At 36.8% G+C, this 21,979-nt stretch overlaps 1 protein-coding gene across 2 annotated transcripts in view; it reads right to left on the minus strand.

The window, feature by feature from the left end:
- Positions 1-21,979, minus strand: part of NCALD (neurocalcin delta) — a 364,457-nt gene that overhangs the window by 235,097 nt on the left and 107,381 nt on the right. The window contains exon 2 of one of the 2 annotated variants that reach the window (XM_079108706.1): positions 8,397-8,483. The exons of the other annotated variant lie outside the window; for it this stretch is intronic. The gene's annotated coding sequence lies outside the window, so the exon portion shown is untranslated. The remainder of the gene's footprint in view (positions 1-8,396; positions 8,484-21,979) is intronic. 2 annotated transcript variants of the gene reach the window in all.

A 21,979-nucleotide genomic window follows, 5' to 3' on the forward strand; every position in this document is an offset into this window, starting at 1 on the left:
TAAAAGGAAAATACCCACCAGGACATTTATAAGACATATCACTTATGACGGCTGTTGCTCAAAAGAGCAAGTACTATTATGTTTGTTGCTAAGCAATCTTGCATTTCCAATCCTTAATAACTGCATTATTAACATGGGGGAAACTACATCTGCATATGGATGAGATGCTTCACTTTACTTCTTTGCATAATTAGCCTCAGCAACCAATGGCTTCCAACACAATGCAAAAGTGATTATTCTGTGTCCCCTAGCTGGAACATGTATGAGAACTCAGTGGAAAATCTCCTGTTGGAAAGTCTGAGGATTCTCTGCCAACTCTCAAAAGTCTTCAAACACCTCTCCATCCAAATAAGCAAAGACTGCAGTTGGTAAAGGAGAAAAAAAGCTGACTCTAGAATGCACTGTTAGGGGCTCTACTTGCTTTTATATATTAAAGGAAGTTACAGATCTAATGAAGCTAGAAATGGCTAAATTTTGAATTCCTATAACATCAAACTGTTACTAATTATGGTTCTGGTCATATGCCATATGTTTCCCAGAAATAACAAATGTTCCATGGAAAAGTAAGTGGCTAATAAGGGTGGGAAAAACATATAGTGACTGTCTTTGTTTTTCTTGGCTATTAACTTTAGATATAATGAAATAATCAATGAAAAAATGAGCATTCAGCTTCAACCTCTCACCACTTCAGAAAAGTACTCTTGAACTACTGAAGGTTAGAAATACAAGTTCACATAGAATTGTCAAGTAGCTTATTCTGAATTGCTTACATTTTAAATTTTGAAAAATGTTACTTGTGTCTCGGGTGTTTTTCCTGTAGAAATGACAGTGGTAGATGCTAAACTAACTCCATATGATTCTTATTTTCAGAAATACACTTTTAGACTGTTCAACAGTTTCAAGAGTAGCATCAAAGGAAGCTATTTTGGTATTAAATATAAATATAGGGTTTTTTGGGGGGAGGTGGTTGCATTGGTAACTTGTTTCTCTCAATATTGCTATTTAATGGCTCATTGTTTTAGATTTCCTTTACGTTCCTCTTATTTTGTTTGAACAAGTGAACTGAATTAAGTGGATTTTTGCAACTCTCTAGTGAAAGAAAATTAAATTATTAATCAAGTGATCTTCCCTTATAAAAGTCATGCCAGCACTAAGGGTAAGAACTATGTCTTATGTTAGTAGATTTTACACTAAAAAGTATAGGTTTTTAAAATAAATTAGTCTGAGGGTGTCATTTCTATTTTCTGTTGTAGTTAGGGCATGGTAATCCTGTCGATGGTAAAGTGTGATCAAGCTCTGATCCAACCACTTTGGAGGCAGGTGCTTTCACCTATGGAATGATCGGTTCTACGTGTACCTAATGTGTTTACAATGGGACAGACCGTGCCAGGTGCTGGGTTTATGATAATGAACAGGAGCAGACCTGGGTTCTGTCCTCATGGAGCTCAGAATCTAGGACAGTGCCGGTTCATGTGGGGTTCAAAGACCAGTCTCATCAGATTGCAACCAGACGAGTGCAGGTAACAGTCTAGAAACATTGACAGCAGTTGGGCATTACTGCAATGTCCAAATCTGTGGTCAGCTGCACTTGCCTCATGAATGGGATGCAGAATGTCTTGAATATCATTGAACTTCGCTGTTAGATTCCATGTGGCAGGGTTTAAGTACAAGTTCTAGACAGGAAGACAGGAACTGACTTGTGACAAACTGGAAATTAAAAAAAAAATAATAATAGCAAGACTAGTCCTTCCCACAGAGTTTGAGAAGCTCTAGTCTAGAGCTTTCAAAGCTTTGTAGGAAAAAGAGAGAAAGATCCTTAAATATCCCTGAACATATCAGTGACACAAAAGAAAGCTCTATTTTACAAATAATATTGGCTTCATTTGAACGATAGGCAACACTTTGAGACAGGAGGCCCTTAAGGCAGAGAAATAATAACAGTAAAAAGGAATTTAAAAAATAGTTTTTTTAATAGTGTCATATATTAGTCATATGTTTAGTAAACTTACCCAACCTTAAGCCTTCCAGGGCACCACAGCATAATAAAATACCATTTTGGAAGATCTAATCATGTATGATGAAAGTGATTTTGAAATGTCATTCCTTAACTTTACAGTGATGGAGAGAATACATTCTTTCCATTTTCAGAAACTTTGATTAAACCACAGATATTAAGGGAACATTAAACCAATATACTATTATAATAACTTAAACTAAAATGTCAAGTATCGTCACCAAAAGACATAAGAGCAGCACTTTTCCCCCCTCTCTGTTGTTCCCAGTTTCCTATAAAACTAGAATTGATCTCATTAAATGTGCCTCATTTAAGTTCCTATGTGTCATCAAAACACTATTAATTCTTGCAGCTGACTGAGTTGGAGTCCTTGGTGGCATTAAGATTCTTGCAAATGTAACATTTAAAAAACAGTTGAAATCACTATGTAAGTTTTCAACTTTGAGGGTGAAACTATAGAAGGTTTTAACAAATGAAGTAAGGCTCTCAAAGTGTATAACCCCCAGGAAAACTCACTATTATGTTAGGATTTCATATATTTGGCTAAGTAAATATCTAATTATTTAGCCTTCTAATACTGGTTTCATCATAGTTTTTATTTGTTCTTTTCAGTTACAATAACAGTAGAATCTATTTTGATATATTTCATAATAGTATTTTTTATTATGATATAAGAACTATGGAACTGTGAAGACACCATCCTATTAAACTGAAGGCTATATATTTAGAATTGGACACATTGGCAAGAAAACTATAATAAAAATCTAAAATTCATTACCATGAGTCATTGATTATGATGTACTGAGGCAGTGGTTCTTAACGGAGGGTGATTTTGTTCCTCCCAGGAGATATTTGGCAATGTCGAGACTATTGTCATGACTGGGGTCATATATTACTAGCACTGGGAAGCTGCTAAACATCCTACATTGCATAGAACAGCACCTTGCAACAGAATTATCTGGTCTAAAATGAAAACAGCACCACACTGAGAAAGCTTATTGTAAAGGAGCACATGACCAACATTTCCATCACTCCTCCCGACTGAGGCTCTGAGCATGGGCTCTGATTGGAAGGTTTGTTTTCCCCAAAATTTGTTCTTTGAAATCCTAAACCCCAAGGCAGTGAGATTAGGAAATAGATGGAGCCTTTGAGAAGTGATTAGGTCATGAGGACAGAGACCTCATGAATGAGATTTCGTGCCCTTATCAAGAGACCCCAGAGAGCTCATTCATCCTCTCACCATGTGAGGACATAGCCAGGAAGCACCATCTATGAACCAGGAGACAGCCCCTCACCTGCCATTGAATCTGCCAGAATATTAATGTTGGACTTCTCAGCCTCCAGAACTGTAAGAAATAAACTGCAGTAGTTTATAAGACATTCCATTAATAGCATTTCATTAGAGCAGCTGGAACAAACTAAGACAGAAAGTAGAGAGACAATCATTTTCATTCATACACAGTGAAGGTCAGAAAGAAGTTCCTAAAGATTAAAGCAGATAATTCTTTTTGCTTCCCTTTGATATAATGAACTACTTATATCAAACCCTCTGACTTTTGCAACCAAGGCATGAAGGTGACCCTCACAGGTGCCCTGCTTAATTAATCTCCTCAACAGCATTAATACTTTCTATACTTTCTGTTGCCACCCCCGCAACAATCCCGCGGTAGTTTATCAGAGGTGGACTGGAAGTGAACTACTTCTATTATCTTTATCTGGGCTACTTCCTTGCTTGTTTGCTAGTTTATAGAGGAAGAGAGGCTTTGCTTACTTTTAGTTTTAGAGGAAGAGAGGCTTTGAGAGGAAGAGAGACTTTGCTTAGAGGAACAGAGACTTTGCTTGATTTTAGAGGTGCTATACTTCTTAGAGTTCTGCTGCTTCTTCTTAGAGGTCTGCTGCTTCTTCTTAGAGGTGTGTCCTGCATCCTGCGTCCTAAAGGTGTGTGCTAGAGGTGCGTGCTATCAGAGGTGCTTCTTAGTGGTGCGTCCTGTGACCTGCAACCTGCAACCTACAACCTAGAGGTGTGGCTTTAGTCCTCCGTCCTGCGATCTTCATTCTGCGATCTAGAGGTGCGTGCTAGAGGTGTGTTCTTAGTCCTGCGTCCTGCCATCACCTCCCAGGTGAAGAGAATGTCTTATATACCCTAAGGCAGCCAATCAGCTTAGGATTAAGTAGCACGGTTGGAGCATGCGCCACGGTACCAATCAAGAAAGAATGGGAACATCTGTTGACCACTAGCACAGAGGAGACATTAACTAATCAGGCAAAAGTAGATCACATCGTGTTAACACTAATTATGCGCCACCCCTTGGCCCAATGCCAGCCGCCATCCTAGGGCTCTCTGCAACTTTCTATGCAGATTTGCAAACTTTGCCATGAAGAGGTCTTTAAACAGATGTTCAGAGAACACAGACCCAACCGTAAACCTCCATCAAGGTTCCAGGGATTTACTATTATCTGTGGGAAGTTACTGATGATTTTAAGAAGCACCAACAGATACCAGCTTTGGGGAATGTGGAAAAGGAGGACTCTCCTTAAAGGTGTGCATTGCTTGTAAGATGTGAGCCTTTCTTAGAGATGGTCAATGGGCATGGTGTATGAACTACATCAAGTGTCTCATAAGCTGTACCAAGCTCATCTTGTTATAAGAAACAGGAATACTCTGACGCTCAGATCCTTCTCGGTCAGTATTAGACTCAGTTATTTGCCTCTAAATACATATGTTGCTCCCCTCATCCTTTCCCTGTTCTCCACAACTCCAGAGAGAGGCAGAGAGAACAGTGGCATCACCAGAACCTCAGAATCAAGAATAAATTGATCTCTGCACAGCTTCCCTCTCTTATTTTCCTCTCTTGGCATTTCTCCAAAGTCTCTAATTGAGAATGGAGTGCTATGAAGGATGTCTGTCCTGAGCTTCATCCCAGGGCTGTTAGGACACATAACTTTATTTCACTCAACAGAATAACCACACTTGGACACCGTCCAAGGTATACTTAAATTCCATTTACTACTTATTCATAAATAAAAATTTACTATAAAATATTTGCTTATTGGCATACTATCTGCCTACTAGAATTTATAGGGATTTTGTCTTGTGTTTATTGGCTGAATGAATGAATACCTTCTCCAGAGGTATAACAGCAGTCATTGAACAACTGCAAACTCCTTTTATTTTAACACTGATGACAGGAGACAGTAGGAGTTATCCCTTATTATCAGCTACTGAGATTTGTTCATTCATTCATTCATTCATTCATTCATTCATTCTCTACCAAGCCTCATGATCTGGCCCCTGCCACTTCTTCAGCTTTCTTTCTTATCATGACCCGTTGCTTTCCAGCAACTCTGGCTTGGATTTCTGACATAGTAAGCTCCATGCTCCTACTGTTTAACTCAGGGCCTTTACCCATCTCTAACCCCTTCCGAATTCTTGAAGGAAGACTTCCCTGATCCCTGATGAGCCTTCAGATAATTCCTGTTATTTTATGTTGTTGTTTTTTCCCATCTGAGTACTTAGCATGTTTATAAAACACATTTGTGTGATACTTTGATTATCATCCTTCCCCACCTCTCCCTCCTGTTCCCCGTGAATCTCCCCATCAGCTAGCACAGTGCCTGTCACAAGCGAGTACTCAATTGATATTTGTTGAATTATGTGAGTGAATTATATTTCTAGGAACACAGCCTGATATCCTGAGGTCGTATCATGCCCTATCATTCTCCTCAAGACAGCAGGTCAATTAAAGTCACCATTAATCCCCTACAAACTACATTCTGTGCCAATATAACATTAAAAGAACACGTTGCAAAATTTCTGGGAAATTAACAACCTCTTTCTCTTCTTTTACTGTATTTTAATAGAAAGGCAGTTTGTGTTTGTTTTTTTCTTTGTAGAATTTATTAGCTTTTGTCATTAAAAGCATGATCAAGTGGAAAATAGTCGACAGAAAATCAATTACTTGGATGATAAGTATTTGTCTCTATGTCTACATTTGAAAATATTTGGATGCAGACTTTAATCATCCCCTGGATATTTGGCATCTTATGTTCTCAGTCTCTGAAATAATCTCTCTCCTGAATGAAAGGTATGCTGTTGACAAATGGGTGTTTCGTGACAGAGGAGCATTTATGAGACATTAAAAATAAAGTGTAGGGAGCTCTCGGGCTAAGAGGATTAAAACAGTCATTATTTTTAAGAGGAGGAGGAAAGAGTTTACAAATACAGAAAACTACAGAAAAATATAATTCCAGTTTAACATCCTAAAATGGAGAAGCTAGAGACACTCAAGCAACAGGACATAAGTAATAATAATAAGCCTGGGGTCAATTCATATACTTCACATTAACGTAACTTTACATATATCCTTCCCATCTCTTGTTAGCTGGTTCCTTGCCTCTAGGCTATTTTAACTAGAGTGTTTGGATTTCTTGCATAAAATTCCACAAAGCCCAAGAAATTTGGGGGTATTGGCTGACTTACGCCATTCTCTTGGAAAGTCCTGGTTAGGAGACTAACCTCTGCTCCAGAAGGCATCCTCTTCCCTCCTGTCCACTGCTCTCTCCCGCCAGCACCCACCAACCCAGGAGCGGCTTCTTCCCTGTTCCAAGAGCTTAAAGAAATGCACCTACAAGAACACCGACTTATCTCAGCCCTATTGGTCTTTGGCTCAAAGGACTCAGCGGTGAATCTTATACCACAGGTATAATAAGAACCGTCAATAGGACGCTGTCCTCCTTACATCTGGCAGATGCTATGAATGTGCACCGTGAACTCCTGTGACTTCTTCTTGCTCCCCATAAACCAGAGGTGAAGTAGAGTTTCTCTGGGGCTCACTCTAGAGAAAAATCTACAGCAAGGAATCATGGGTCCCTGTGGTTCCTGGCACAGAAGGGGAGCCTGGAGGCTGGAGGAGGGGCAGGAATGGCAGGAGGCAACACCATCTATGAGTCTCCACATGGAAGGGAGGGCTTCTCAGGTTGGATCTCACTCCAGCTTCTCTGTCTTTAACAAGGACATGTAATGGCCTCTTATGGTTTAGTTTGATGTCAGAAAGGTCTGGTGGCTACTGCCATATCTCAGTTATAATATCCATGGGCAGTCCAACCAAGTTCCCCAGAGCAAGGCACTTCTCAGGCTGCCTGATCTTAGCCCACTTATACATCGAGTTCTGTCCTGGCCTTCTGTCCAGAAGAAAAGCAAAAGGATTCTCGGTGACACCAGGGGAAAAAAATGTTAATGTTCATTAACATGATTTCAAACATTTTATTACTATTCTTTAGATTTCATGAAAAGGACTGGCCTTTCAGATGTGGAATAAAGAGTTTTTGCTTTTACTTTCTTGTTACATCCAGATGAGCCGTGTTGCTTGTGTAATAGTTAATTAAACCATGGAGGCCAAACAGGAAAAACGGAAGTAGCATGAAGAGCTACGTGCGTTTGAGTTTCATGTTACATCAGTTTAGCTGCTTTCCCTGCAAGGGCAGCAAAATACAAAAAAAAAAAAAAAAAGAAAGAAAAGGTTTCGTTTTCGCTCCCATTTATCTTATTTTTGTCATTTGTTCCTCATATAAAATTAGTCAGCCAAGAAAATATTAGATTTATAGGTATGCTTTTTTTCCAAGAGGCATAAAAAGCATTCCCCCGGCCTAAGTCATACTGCTTCCTCGACAAACCTTGGCTGGCTCTTATCTGAGATCATTAGTTTATTTTGAAAAATTTCCAAGAAATTGATACATCAGTAGATGTCCCTTCCTAAAAAGCCAATTTTCCAAATGTTCAATGAAATGGCTTTGGAGACTCATAGCAACAAATTAGGAAAGTTATAATATTTCTAGCTTAACAGGAAATTCACTATTGCTGTTGCTGCTGCCCTAATTATACTATAATAGATTTTCAAAAGAACCTTCTCTGAATTAGAAAACATCCCATCTCCTTGCTGCACAATATTTTCTTCAATTTCCCATCCCAAATGAGTGGATTTGGAAAGCAAGGGGAAGCACACACTATCCATTTTTTTCCAGGAAGCAACAAGTCAGGTTTTTATTTCATTATCATATCTCTTGTTTTGTTTATTTTAGCAAATCTCGTTGATACTTAAATAAGGTTTCCATTTAATCAGTTGCCATAGAAGAGATCAGGAATATTTCTAATTATTAGAAAGGGTGTAGAGCTTTCTTTGGAATACAAATTCCCAAGAGGTACAGAGGGAAAGGAATACTCCATGGCAAAGCTTTCAAGACGGGTATGTCAGTATTTTCTATTGCTTATATTCTATACAAGCATGAACACACAGCCTAGCCAGGATACAACATCTTTGCATTTTCAATCATAATTGATACAATCTAAAACCCAGGCGTTTTAAGAGAATAAAAAGTAACTCACGGTGCACAGTCACACGGCGCCCCAGGCCTCCAAGCCTTCCTCCAGGTTACGACAGATTTTACCACCAGCAGGTCAACAGCCCTGCAACTGAAATTACTCACGGTTAGTGAATGCCTTACTAGAACATCTGGCAACTCACGAAAACATTTAGGTAAGGCTGATACTTTTATTTCTTCTGTAGCTGCCTCTGCAAATAGGAAACAGGCAATGCACCTACAAGCACGCTGACTTATCTCAGCCCTACTGGTCTTTGGCTCAAAGGATTCAAGGGTGAGTCTTGTACCACTGGAGTAAGAAGCACAGTCCTCAACAGGACAGGAATCAGGACCCAGCATTTCATAGTCTGAAGTGCTCTGGAGAGATGCTAGGCAGACCATTGATGACTGGGAGAAATAAGCATTTTTAGTCACATTCATTCAGGTCTTTCAGCCTTAATTCAGAAAGGACTTTATACACACACACACACACACACACACGCACACACACACACACATATATATATATATATACACTCACACATATGCATGTATATTCATATATACATAATGGGCATATATAATATGTTAAAATATTATCTAAACATATAATTTATTTAAAATAATAAATAGAATAGAATACTATGATATCCTGGAAAAGATATAGAAGCTATCATTTAGCAATCCTTTGGTTACAAGTAACAGAAAACACAATTCAAATTCACTTATATAAAGAACAAAACAAGGATATATTCTGGCTCATTGAACCTGGAAAAAAAAATAAAACAGAAGAAATAGGGTTACTTTGGGAAACCAAAAATTTGCTATGTCATTTGATCTTCTGCAGTTTTCACAATATAGGTATTCTCTGTGGATTGACTTCACCCTTAGACCACTTGGTACAAAAAAATGGCTGCAGCACTTTTAAGATTGTATAGATACGGATATAGGTATAGAAACAGATATAGATAGATATATCATCCAAGAGGATGTCAGACTCATAGCAGTCACAACAAAGATCTGAGGTCACTCAGGTAGCCCATCACTGAATCAATCACTATTCTTTGGGGTCTAGAATGCTGAACTGCTTAAACTATTCCAGGCTTATCCTTGGAGGTGAAGGTAGAGTTAATATAAACAGAAATCACATGGAAAAACATTCAAGGGTCTTTAAAGAATGGAAAAGGGGGAAAGGATCAGCAAATGTCCACCACAACAATGCTCCACAATATTCTGAAGACTGATATTTGAGCATGTGTATCCACAAAGATGTTAACACTTGGTTATAGGAAGATGTCTGAAAGAGAAGGAACCAAGGTTCAATAGATACTGATTACCCAAGGGATTCAGTAGAACTTACCATTATCATTGAATTTGCTCTCTAGTTCAGAACATTTCTACTCTGATTATGAAATGCATTTTATAGTATATAAAGTACTCTTGCATTTGATCTTCCATTTTATCAACCAAACAACCCTTCCATGGGTGGACAGGCATCCCTGCTGGAAGCTTAGACAGTGGGACAGGTACTGCCAGTTACCTCTCCAATGTTCAGTCTACCCTTTTTCCTTCCAGAACCTTAATGTTGTTCAGGGCTGGAATTTTCCATGCTAAAACTGCCGCTGAGAATGATGGGCAGGTGAAAGAGTTTTGACTCCAGAGATGTAAATACTAGGTTGTACTCCTGGGAAGGCTCTGTAAAAGGAACTTGGCATTCACTCTTTGTTCTTTGCTCCTCTTCTTCATGCCTGACATGCCAATACAATGCCAGAAGAAGGGCTCTATCTTACAGTCACAAAAACAAAAAAACAAAAGCACAAAGACAAAATCCATGTGCTGTAAAGCTAAACTGAAAGGAGTCTCCACACTGGGCCAGCCTTACCTGTTCTGGGGATGTTATTGAGAAAAAATAAACTATATGGTTAAGCCACTGTAGTTAGGATTATAGTCCACTGAACATAATCCTAACTGATACAGAAAGGTTTCTCAACCAGGTAATGACAGATCAAGGCTTAAACCCAGGTAGCTTGACTTCCTGTCTAAACTGCATTGCTCTCCAAATGCAGAACCTGTTTTCTGAATACTTTTAAAACTGGCATTTTGAATTTGTACTTTTTAAAAAAAAAATCAAATAACATGTTCAAATGACCCAATGCTGAGAGTGGATCCACTGCCTTTGGGGCAGGGTTGTTTTTGACTTTCTAACATGTGACGCTCCAACATTTAAAAAATCAATGATGCGAGAATATCATTACACCATCCATTCAAGGCTACCTAAGGGAAAATTAAGCCATCTTCCCAAATCTTCTGCAGATGACTTTTCTTCCTTGATTTTTCTCATTCACTCTGCTGTTAAAAGGTAATAGAGCTCTCGTAGAGGTTGGAACAATTTGCCCAAAGATCAATTCCAGAGGGATTAAGGATTTAGTTGTGAAAAGCATGGGGCTTAAACTTTGAGAGGGAAATGTAAGAGAACTTCTTTTCTTAAGGCACAAAAGTGCTAACCGTATAAAGAAATCAAAAAGATAAGCCAGTATCTGAGATGAGTGCGCCACAAGTAAAATGAGCAAGAGACCAGTACGCCGATTATACACAGAAACGCTACCAATCTGTCATAAAAAGACAAGACAATAGAAAAATGAGCCACAGATCAGACAGGCCTGTCACAGAGGAGAAAAATAAGAATGGTGAATAGACAGATGAAAAGACAGGAGGTCACTGCCACAGACGCCCAGCAGTGTTTTCTCCTGGTGCCACTGCTGCCCACCCCCTGCTGTGGACACCCAGAGGTCTTTTCTCTGGGCACCGCTGCTGTCTACACTGCTGCCACCAATGCTGCTACTGCCAAAGCCACTGCTGCTCCCAGGAGGTCACCTGGAGGTCTTCTCTCTGGTGCCGTCGCTGACCCCCCTACCTGCTGCCAATGCCACCAACTACTGCAGCTGCTGCTGACCCCCTGCCGGTTGCCACCGACCCCACTACTCCCACTTCCACCACTGCCCAGAGGTCCACTGCCAGGCTGCATCCATCATGAGACACTAGCCAGAGCCTGGGGTTTGGGATGCTGGTGGGTTTGCTATCACTGCCATCTTGGGGCACAACTGCCCCTGTCTGGGGACACCAGCCAGGACTTAGAGGTTTAGTGTCAGGGTGCCTGTGGGTTTGGCTGGGCCTGGGGTCTTCCTCCTGGGAGTGCTGGTGGGCGCCATCTAGCTACTGTTTCTCAGGAAATTCTCATCCCTGGTGCTCTCTCTCCAAATTCCAGTGGCATTAAGACTTTGAGACTGCAACATGGCCAAACCCAGGACATCTGAGGCCCAGATTGGTGGGATAGTGACTGAGTCTACCAGGGCCGGTCTGGGTCAGGCAGTCTTGTGAGAAGTCAGAGGCAGGGCTGAGAAGCTTTCGGATGCCAGCAGAGACAGTGTTCAATTTTCCAGCGAGATTTATTTTATTTTTTTTCTTCTCTGGCGTCTCCTCTCTACCATATTTGGAGCATCAGTTTGTTGAGGACAGTGATCTATGCATGGTGTTTTGCAGTTCTGTTATATAGACTTATATATATATATATATATATATTTTTTTTTTTTTTCCTCTCTCTCTCTTACATGTATTCTTCCTTTCACTTGTCTGTTTTCCTGGATTCCCTTTCTACCTTTTCTCCACCTAACAGCCAATCACTGTTGGTTCCTCTTCCACTCTTCCTGAGGATTTTTGCTTCTGGCTTCTCTCTTTCTCCTTCATGAACATCATGTCCTGCACTATTTTTGTTCTCTCTTTGTCCACTACTTGAGATTATAAATTCTTTTGACAAATTTTCTGTTTATATGTTGGACAGTGATTGAATCCATCATTGCTGTTTATAGCCAGAAAGCAGTGGACACCTTGGTGGGAGCTATTAGATTTGAGGTTGTATATTATTTACACTGGGTGTGTCTCCTTCTTCAAGGTGGGATACTGGAAATCTTCAGGGACAATACAGGTCTACAGGGTAGAATTGGTATTGCCTCAGATCCATACAGCTAGGTGGGAAAACACACGAGCAACATGAAAAAAATAAGGGAACAAAGTGCCCCAGACAAACCAAGATGCCCCAAAAGAGAATCCACTAACAATGCAGTAGAAGAAATGTCTGAGAAGGAGTGTAGAATGTACGTAGTTAAACTGATCTGTGAAGGAAAGAATAGTACAAAGAGTGAAATCAAAGAGAAAACACAGGAAGTGAAAGATCAATAAAGAGTTAGAGATGGTGGGGGGGAAACCAAGTAGAAATCCTTAAAATGAAGGAATCAGTGAACCAAATTGTAAATTCAATGGAAAGCATTACCAGCAGCAGACTAGACCATTTGGAAGACAGAACCTCAGGCAATGAAGACAAAATATTTTATATTGAAAATAAAGTTGATCATGCAGAGAATATGGTAAAAATTCATGAAAAGAACTTTCAAGAATTATGGGATAACATGAAAAGATCAAATTTAAGAGTTTATTGAAATAGATGAAGGAGCAGAGATACAAACCAAAGGAATGTACACTCTTTGCAAAGACATAATATCCCAAAATTTCCCAAACCTAAAGAATGAAATGGAAAATCAAATACAGGAGGCCTACAGGACCCCAAATGTACAAAATTACAGCAGATGCACACCAAGACACATAATAATGAGAATGACTAAAATACAGAATAAGGATAAAATCTTAAAGGCCATGAGAGAAAGAAGCAAATTACATATAGGGGAAAACCAATTTGGATCTCAACTGATTTCTCAACCCAGGCCCTCAAACTTAGGAGGTAATAGAACAACATATTTCAAGTTCTGAAAGAAATGGATGCCAACCAAGAATTTTGTATCCAGCAAAATTAAGTTTCAGATTTGAAGACAAAATAAAAACCTTTCATGATAAACAAAAATTAAAAGAATTTACAATTAGAAATCCTGCACTAGAGAACATTCTCAACAAAATATGCAATGAGGATTAAAAGGAAAAAAAAAAGTGAATACCAGCAGAGGGAGGAACTATACTAAAGGAATAGTCAAAGGAGAAACTAAATCAAATTAAAATCCAGAAATAAACGAAAATGACCAGGAATACAAATCATATCTAAATAATAACATTGAATGTTAATGGCCTAAAGTCATCAATCAAAAGACATAGATTTGCAGATTGAATTAAAAAACAAGACCCAACAGTATGCTGTCTCCGAGAGACTCACCTCATAGAAAAAGACATTCACAAACTGAAGGTGAAAGGATGGGGAAAAAGCTTATCACTCATATGAACTGCATAAACAAGCAGGGGCTTCCATCCTCATATCAGATAAAGTGGACTTCAAGCCAAAATTAATCAGAAGGGACAAAGAAGGTCATTTCATTCGACTGAAGGGAATTATACATCAGCAAGATATAACGATTGTAAATATTTATGCCCCAAACAATGGAGCATCTATGTACGTCAAACAACCCCTTCTCAATTTGAAGAATCAAATAGGCCACAACACAATAATACTGGGTGACTTTAAACACCTCTCTCACTACTGGACAGATCTTCTAAACAAAAACTAAATAGAGAAACTATAGAACTAAATAAGTTAAACTTAATGGACACATATAGAATATTTCATCCATCAATGAGCAAATACACTTTTTTCTCAGCAACACATGTATCCTTCTCTAAAATAGACCATATCTTATGCCACAAAGCAACTCTTAGTAAATACAAAGAAAAAAAATTGGCATACTACCCTGCATTCTATCAGATCATAATGGACTTAATAGAAACTACTCTAACACATGGAGACTAAATAATACTCTATTGAATGATGAATGGATAGTAGACGAAATCAAGGATGAAATAAAAAATACTTAGAGGTAAATAAGAATACTGATACAACATACCAAAATCTCTGGGACACCGTGAAGGCTGTACAAAGAGGAAAGTTCACTGCATTGAGCTCATATAGAAATAATAGAAAGTCAACAAATCAATGACCTAATATTACATCTCAAAGTCCTAGAAAAAGAACAAATCAACACCAAAAAACAGTAGAAGACAGGAAATAATTAAAATCAAAGCTGAAATCAATGAAATTGAAACAAAAGAAACAATTGAAAAAATTGCCAAAACAAAGTTGGTTCTTTGAAAAAAAACAATAAAATTGATAAACCCTGAGCCACACTAATGAAGAGAAAAAGAGAAAACCCAGATTACTAAAATATGTGATGAAAAAGGAAATATCACAATGGACACAACTATAGAAAATATTAGAAATTATTTTGAAAATTTATACTCCAATAAAATAGAAAATATTGAAGGCATTGACAAATTTCTACAGACATATAACCCACCTAAACTGAATCAGAAGGTCACACACGATTAGAACAGAATAATTTCAAATAATGAAATAGAAAATGCCATCAAAAGTCTACCAACCAAGAGAAGCCCAGAACCAGATGGATTCTCAGCCAAGTTCTACAAGAACTTCAAAGAAGAATTAACACCAATATTCCTCAAATTATTCCATGAAATAGAAAAGGAGGGAACCCTTCCAGACTCATTCTATGAGGTTAATACCGCCCTGATACCAAAACCAGACAAAACACATCGAGGAAACAAAACTTGAGACCAATATTCCTGATGAACAAATGGAAAAATGCTCAATAAAATTCTGGCAGATCCTATACAAAATATATTAAAAAGATAGTGCACCACAACAAGTGGGGTTTGTCCCAGGGACACAGGGTTGGAACAACATACAAAAAACAATAAATGTAATCCATCATATCAATAGAATTAAAAACAAGAATCATATGATCATCTTAATAGATACAGAAAAAAATTTGACAAAATACAGCACCCTTTCATGTTCAAAACACTAGAAAAACTATGGATAGTAGAAACATACTTCAACATTGTAAAAGTCATTTATGCTAAACCCAAGGCCAACATCATTCTAAACAGAGAAAAAAATGAAACCATTCCCTCTAAAAACTGGAAGAAGACAAGGATACCCTCTTTCACCACTTTTACTCGACATTGTCCTTGAAACTCTAGCCAGAGCAATTAGACAGAAGAAAGAAATTAAAGGTATATGAATAAGTAAAGAAGAACTCAAACTATCATTATTTGCCAATGACATGATTTTATATTTAGAATATACAAAAACTTCCACCAAAAAACTTCTAGAACTAATTAATGAATTCAGCAAAGTAGCAGGATATAAAATCAATACCCATCAATCAAACATATTCCTGTACATCAGTAATGAGTTCACTGAAAGAGAAATAAAGAAAACTACCCCATTCACAGTAACCTCAAATAAAATAAAATACTTGGGACTCAATCTAACACAAGAAGTGAAAGACCTCTCCAGTGAATACTACAGAACACTAAAGAAAGAAATTGAAGAAGACCTTAACAGATGGAAAGACCTCCCATGCTCCTGGATAGGCAGAATTAATATTGTCAAAATGGCCATACTACCAAAAGCATTATACAAATTTAATGCAATTCATATTAAAATCCCAATGACATTTTTCATAGAACTAGAAAAAGCAATCATGAAATTCATTTGGAAAAATAAGGAACCCAAAAATAGCCAAAGCAATACTTAGCAATACTTATTTCCTGTGAAGCAGGAGGCGTCACAATACCAGACCTCAAACTATACTACAGAGCTACAGTAATAAAAACAGCATGGTATTGCCACCAAAACAGACATGTAGACCAAAGATACAGAATAAAAGACACAGAGACAAACTCACATAAATACAGTTATCTCATACTAGAAAAAGGTACCAAAAACATTCATTGGAGAAAAGATAGCCTATTCAACAAATGGTATTGGGAAAAATGGAAAGCCACGTGTAACAAAATGAAATTAAACCTTTATCTCTCATCCTGCATGAAACTCAACTCACAGTGGATCAAAGACTTAGGAAGTAGAACAGAGACACGTTGACTACTAGAAGAAAAAGTAGGCCTAAATCTTCAGCGTGTCAGCTTAGGATCCGACTTCCTTAACAAGACCCCTAAAGTGCAAGAAGTTAAGTCAAGAATCAATAAATGGGATGAATTCAAATTTAAAAGTTTCTTCTTAGCAAAAGAAACAATCAGTAAATGAAAAGAGAACCTAAAGATTGGGAGAAAATCTTTACCACATGCACCTCAGATAAAGCATTAATCTCTAGGATGCATAAAAAACTCAAAAAACTTAACACCAAAAAAACCCAAATGACCCAATCAATAAATGGACTAAGGAACTGAAAAGGTACTTCACAGAGTAAGACATACAATCAATTAACAAATATATGATAAATGTTCAACATCTCTACCTATTAGAGAAATACAAATCAAAACTAAGATTTCATCTCACTCCAACCAGAATGGCAATTATCAAGAATACAAGCAACAATAAATGTTGGTGAGGATGTAGGGAAAAGGTACACTCAAACATTGCTGGTGGGAATGCAAAATGGTGCAATCATTATGGAAAGCAGTACAGAGATTCCTCAGAAAACTTGTAATGGAACCACCATTTGACCCAGTTATCCCACTCCTTGGTTTATACCCAAAGGACTTAAAATCAGCACACTACAATGATGTAGCCACATCAAAGTTGATGGCAGCTCAACTCACAATAGCTAAACTATGGAACCAACTTAGGTGCTCTTCAACAAATGAATGGATAAAGAAAATGTGAGGTATATATATATCTCATACATAATGGAATATTACTCAGCTTTAAAGAAGAATGAAATTATGGCATTTGCTGGTAAATGAATGGAGTTAGAGAATATCATGCTAAGAGAAAAAAAAGCCAAACCCAAAAAACCAAAGGCTGAATGTTTTCTCTGATATGTGGATGCTAATTCACAATGCGGGGGGGGGGGGGGGAGTGGATAGGGAAGAATAGCTTTACTTTATATTAGGTAAGGGGAGTGAAGGAAGGGGAAAGGGTATGGGGTTAGGAAGGATAGTAGAGTGAAAGAGACATTATTTCCTCATGTACATATATGACACCATAACCTATGTGATCCTACAATATGTACAATCAGAAAAACGAGAAGTTACACTCCATTTATGCATGATCTATCAAAATATATAAATGCATTCTACTGTCACAACTAATTAGAACAAATAAAATTTTAAAAAAACAAAACACACACAAAAAAAAAACACAAATTAAACTTACAGGGGAGGTTATAAATTGCTTTAACCACTAGGAACGAACTAACCTTATCTTATGAAGTTGCATGCTCACACACCCTTGACCTGAGCGAACCCCTACCTGCATTGCCTTCTGCAAGAGTTTGAGCGATTTCAAATTTCAAGTTGAAACGTAACACCCAATGCAACAGTGTTAAGGATGTGGCCTTGGGAGGTGATTGTCATGAGGGTTTTGTCTTCATGAGTGGGATTAATAACCTTTAAGAAAATTGATCCAATTTCAAGGGAGAATCCTCTTGCCCTTCTGCCCTGTGAGTATACAGCATTTGTTCTTCCAGAGGATAAAACAACTAGGTTTCATCTTGAAACAAGAGACTGAGCCCCATCAGATTATAACTTCCAAGAACCTTGATCTTGCACTCTGCAGCCTCCCAAACTGTGAGAAATTTATTTATAAATTGCCCAGTCTCAGGTATTTTGTTATAGCAGAGCATATAGACTGAAACATCTAGAGAAACACTTGCATATTTGTACCAGAAGACAAGTAGAAGATTAGAACAAAAAGTTAGATCTAACACAAATGTCCTTCAACAGGAGAGCAAAGAAATAAATATAATCATGTTCATACAATGGAATATTAGGCAACAGAGAAAATTGAATTGCAGCTGCTTGCAACACCTCAGGTGAGCCTTAGAAATATAATGAAAGGAAGAAAGAATCAGTCAACTATATACAAGTGATAACTTTCTTTTAAATAAGATCTAAGAATAGCAAGATTAACAAATATTTTGTTTAGGCACACATATTTTAAGTTTGCTTTATCACATGTATAGATTCACGTAACCACCACTGCAACCAAGATACAGAAGTGTTCCATCACTGTGTATCTTGTTCCATCAAGATACAAATGTGTTCCATCATCTTCCTACCACTTTATAGTCACACCCACCCTCTGGGCCCCAATTACTCATCTCTGGCAACCACTAATATATTTTCCATCTTTATAATTTTACCATTTTCATAAATTGCAAATAAAATAAAATCACTCTTGAGCATGTGACCTTTGGATAACTTTCTTAAATTTGGCTTATAATTTTTAAAATCCATCCAAGTTGTTGCATGTATTGGTAGTTCATTCCTTTTGATTGCTGAGTAGTATCCCATGGAATGAAAGTACTGCATGTATTTTTTTCTTTTATAGATCATGTTTAAGAACTCTTCAGCAGCTCATAGGTCCTCAAGATGTTTTTCAATGTTTTCTTCTAAAAATTTTATAATTTTATGTTTTATATTTAAATCTATGATATTGAGATGTATATAATTTTTTTACTTTTGTCTTTGTTTGTCTTAAATTATGGATATCCAACTGTCTTAAATTATGGATATCCAACCATTTATTGCAAAGGATATCTCTTCTCTATTAAATTACTGTTACATACTTGTCAAAAAAATAGTTGGCTATAGTACTTAAATAGATTCTTTATTCTTTATTTCTAGATTCTTTATTCTGTCCCCTTGATCATTGTCTCTAGTCCCCTGCTAATTTCATATAGTCTTGATTATTGTAGCTGTATAAACCTTGACATCAGGTTTAGTGTTCCTCCCACTTAATTCTTTTTTAAAATTGTTTTAGACCTCCTGGTGTCTTTTTCTTTTCATATAAATATTAGAATAATCTTGATCTATATATCCAAAACTCTTGCAGAAATTTTTTTTTAAAAATTGCATCAAACCTAAATCTGAATATTGATTTGGGGAGACTTTACATCTTTACTATATTGTCTTCTCATCCATGAACATTGTATGTTTCTCCATTTACTTAGATGTTCTTTGATTTCTCTTATTGGCATTTGGCAATTTTCATCATACCAATCCAATAAATGTTTTGGTAGATATGAACATAAGTATTTCATTTGATTACAACTGATATTGTATATTTAATATCAATGTTCATGTGTGCATTACTAGAATTTAGAAACAGTTACAATCTAACAATCCAGTTGAACTCGCTTATTAGTTCTAGGTGTTTTTTGTAGGTTCCATCAAATTTTCCTAGTTGACCATCATGTCATATGCAAAAGGAGCATTTAATTCCTTCCTTTTTGATCTTTATGACTTTTATTTCCTCTCTTATTTGCATGGTGTGGAACTTACTTATGTTGAATAGGACTAGTGAGAGAGGACATTCTTGCCTTGTTCTGATCTTACAAAGGATTCAGTTCTTTATTATTAAGTATAATATTCACTACAGGCATTTTGCAGATATTCTTTATCAATTTAATGATACATTTTCCCTTATTCCTATTTTTCTGATTCTTTACTATGAATAGTTGTTGAATTCTGTCAAATAATTTTTGTGCATCAATTAGAATTACTGTGACTTTTTTTCTTTTAGACTTATGTTGTGGCTTACATCGATTTGTCCTTTCAAATATTGAACCAGCTTTTCATCCTGGAATAAATCCTATTTGGTTATAGTATATAATTATTTTTAGATATTGCTGGATGCCATTTGCTAAAATTTTTTCAAGGATTTTTGCATCCATATTCATGAGAGTCATTAGTCTCTAGTTTCCTTCTGATATATACTTTTTCTAGTTTTGGCATCACAGTATTATTAGCTTGATAAAGTGAATTAGGAAAATGTTTCCTTATCTTCTCTTTTCTGTAAGAAGTTGTAGAAATTGGTATTAATTTTTCCTTAAAAGTTTGGTAGAATTTTCCAATTAATAATCTGAGCCTGGAATTTTCGGTCTTGCAAGCTTCTAAAGTACTAATTAATTTTCCTCAGACATAAGGCTATTAAATAATCAATTTTACATTGTGTGAGTTGTAGTTTGTGCTCTCTTGGAAACTGGTCTATTTTGTATAAGTTATCAAACTTAAATGTATAAAGTTGTTTGTATTCCCTTACTATTCTTTAAGTGTCTCTAGGTTTAATATCCCCTTTTGGATTCTAGACACTGGTAATTTATATCTTTTTTTGTTTGTTTCAAGTTTGTCGATTTTATTGACTTTTCCCAAAAACCAGTTTTTTATTTAACTTATTTTCTCTATTGTTTTTATCTTTTAAATTTAATTGATTTCTGCTCTTGCCTTTTCTATGTCTTTCCTTGTACTTGCTTTGGGTTTATTTTGCTCTTTGTTCTAGTTTCTTGAAAAATGAGTTTCTTATGATGGGAGCTTAGATTATTGATTTGAGACTTCTCTTTTCTAATGTAAGTATTATACACATGCTGTAGATTTCTCTCAGAACTGCTTTAGCCAAGTGTCACAATTTTTATATTTTGTATTTTCACTTCAATTGCACTTCAATGTATGGTTTTTTTCTTTGAGACTTCCTCTTTGGGACACAAATTATTTAGCAGGTTTTTGGGTTTTGGTACTGGGGCTTGAACACAAGGTTGCTCTACCACTAAGCTACATCCCCAGAATTTTGTTTATCATAAGACAGGTCTCACCAAGATGCCTGGGCTAGCCTCAAACTTACAGTTCTCCCACCTCAGCTTTCCAAGTGACTGATATTACAGGTATGCACGCCCACCACCGATAGTCAAATAATAGCTCATGATAAAAGTGCCAACTGTTTGGCAATTTTCCAGTCATTTTCCTGTTATGGAATTCTAGTTTGATTTCATCATGGTCTGAGAATATATACTGTATGATTTCAATTATTTTAAATTTGTCAAGATTGGTTGTATAGTTTATCTATCATGACATATTTTTTGTGAGTGCTTAAAAGTAATGTCCAGCCTGTTGTTGGGTGGAGTCTATAAATGCAAATTAGAACTACTTCATTGACAATATTGTTGTGTTCTCTAGACTTGGTTGTTTCTATTGTTATATTTAAGGAAGTTTCTTATCACAACATACAATTTTTTTCTTAAACCCATTGTTGTATTCTTTGTCTTTTAATTTATATATTGAGACCAAGATCTCCTGCCCAGGTTAGCAAAATTGCTAATACATTTTTAGCCGTGCACTCTTTCTTCTCTCCTCCCAGGATGCTGATGATAAATGTTAGGTAACTTTTTTATACCCATACATCCCCAAGACCAGGATCCTTTTTTCTAAAATTTTTTAGAAATTATCGGCCTATTTTTTTCTGTTTTTCAGACTATTTACAGTTCACTGATTCTCTCCTCTGTTTACTCTGCTATTAACCTATTCATTGAGTTTTTCTTTTTGCTCATTTATTATATTTTTCTAGAAATTGAAAATGATTATAAAGTTCAAAAGAATGCAAAAATGAATCAAATACTTGTTTTGATTTTTTGTTTTGTTTGTTTGAAGCTGCAAAAGGAAACAATTCTTTTCTGCATCCCAAGAAATAAGTACACTGATGGGCAGGTAAGGCCTCCTATGACCCTATGACCCAATGACCATGCAGACGATAAGACTCATATTTGAAAAGGCTCTGCTTTTGCGCAATAGCTCTCT

Source organism: Sciurus vulgaris (assembly GCF_902686455.1).
Source record: "Sciurus vulgaris genome assembly, chromosome: 1".
Lineage (NCBI taxonomy): Eukaryota > Metazoa > Chordata > Mammalia > Rodentia > Sciuridae > Sciurus > Sciurus vulgaris.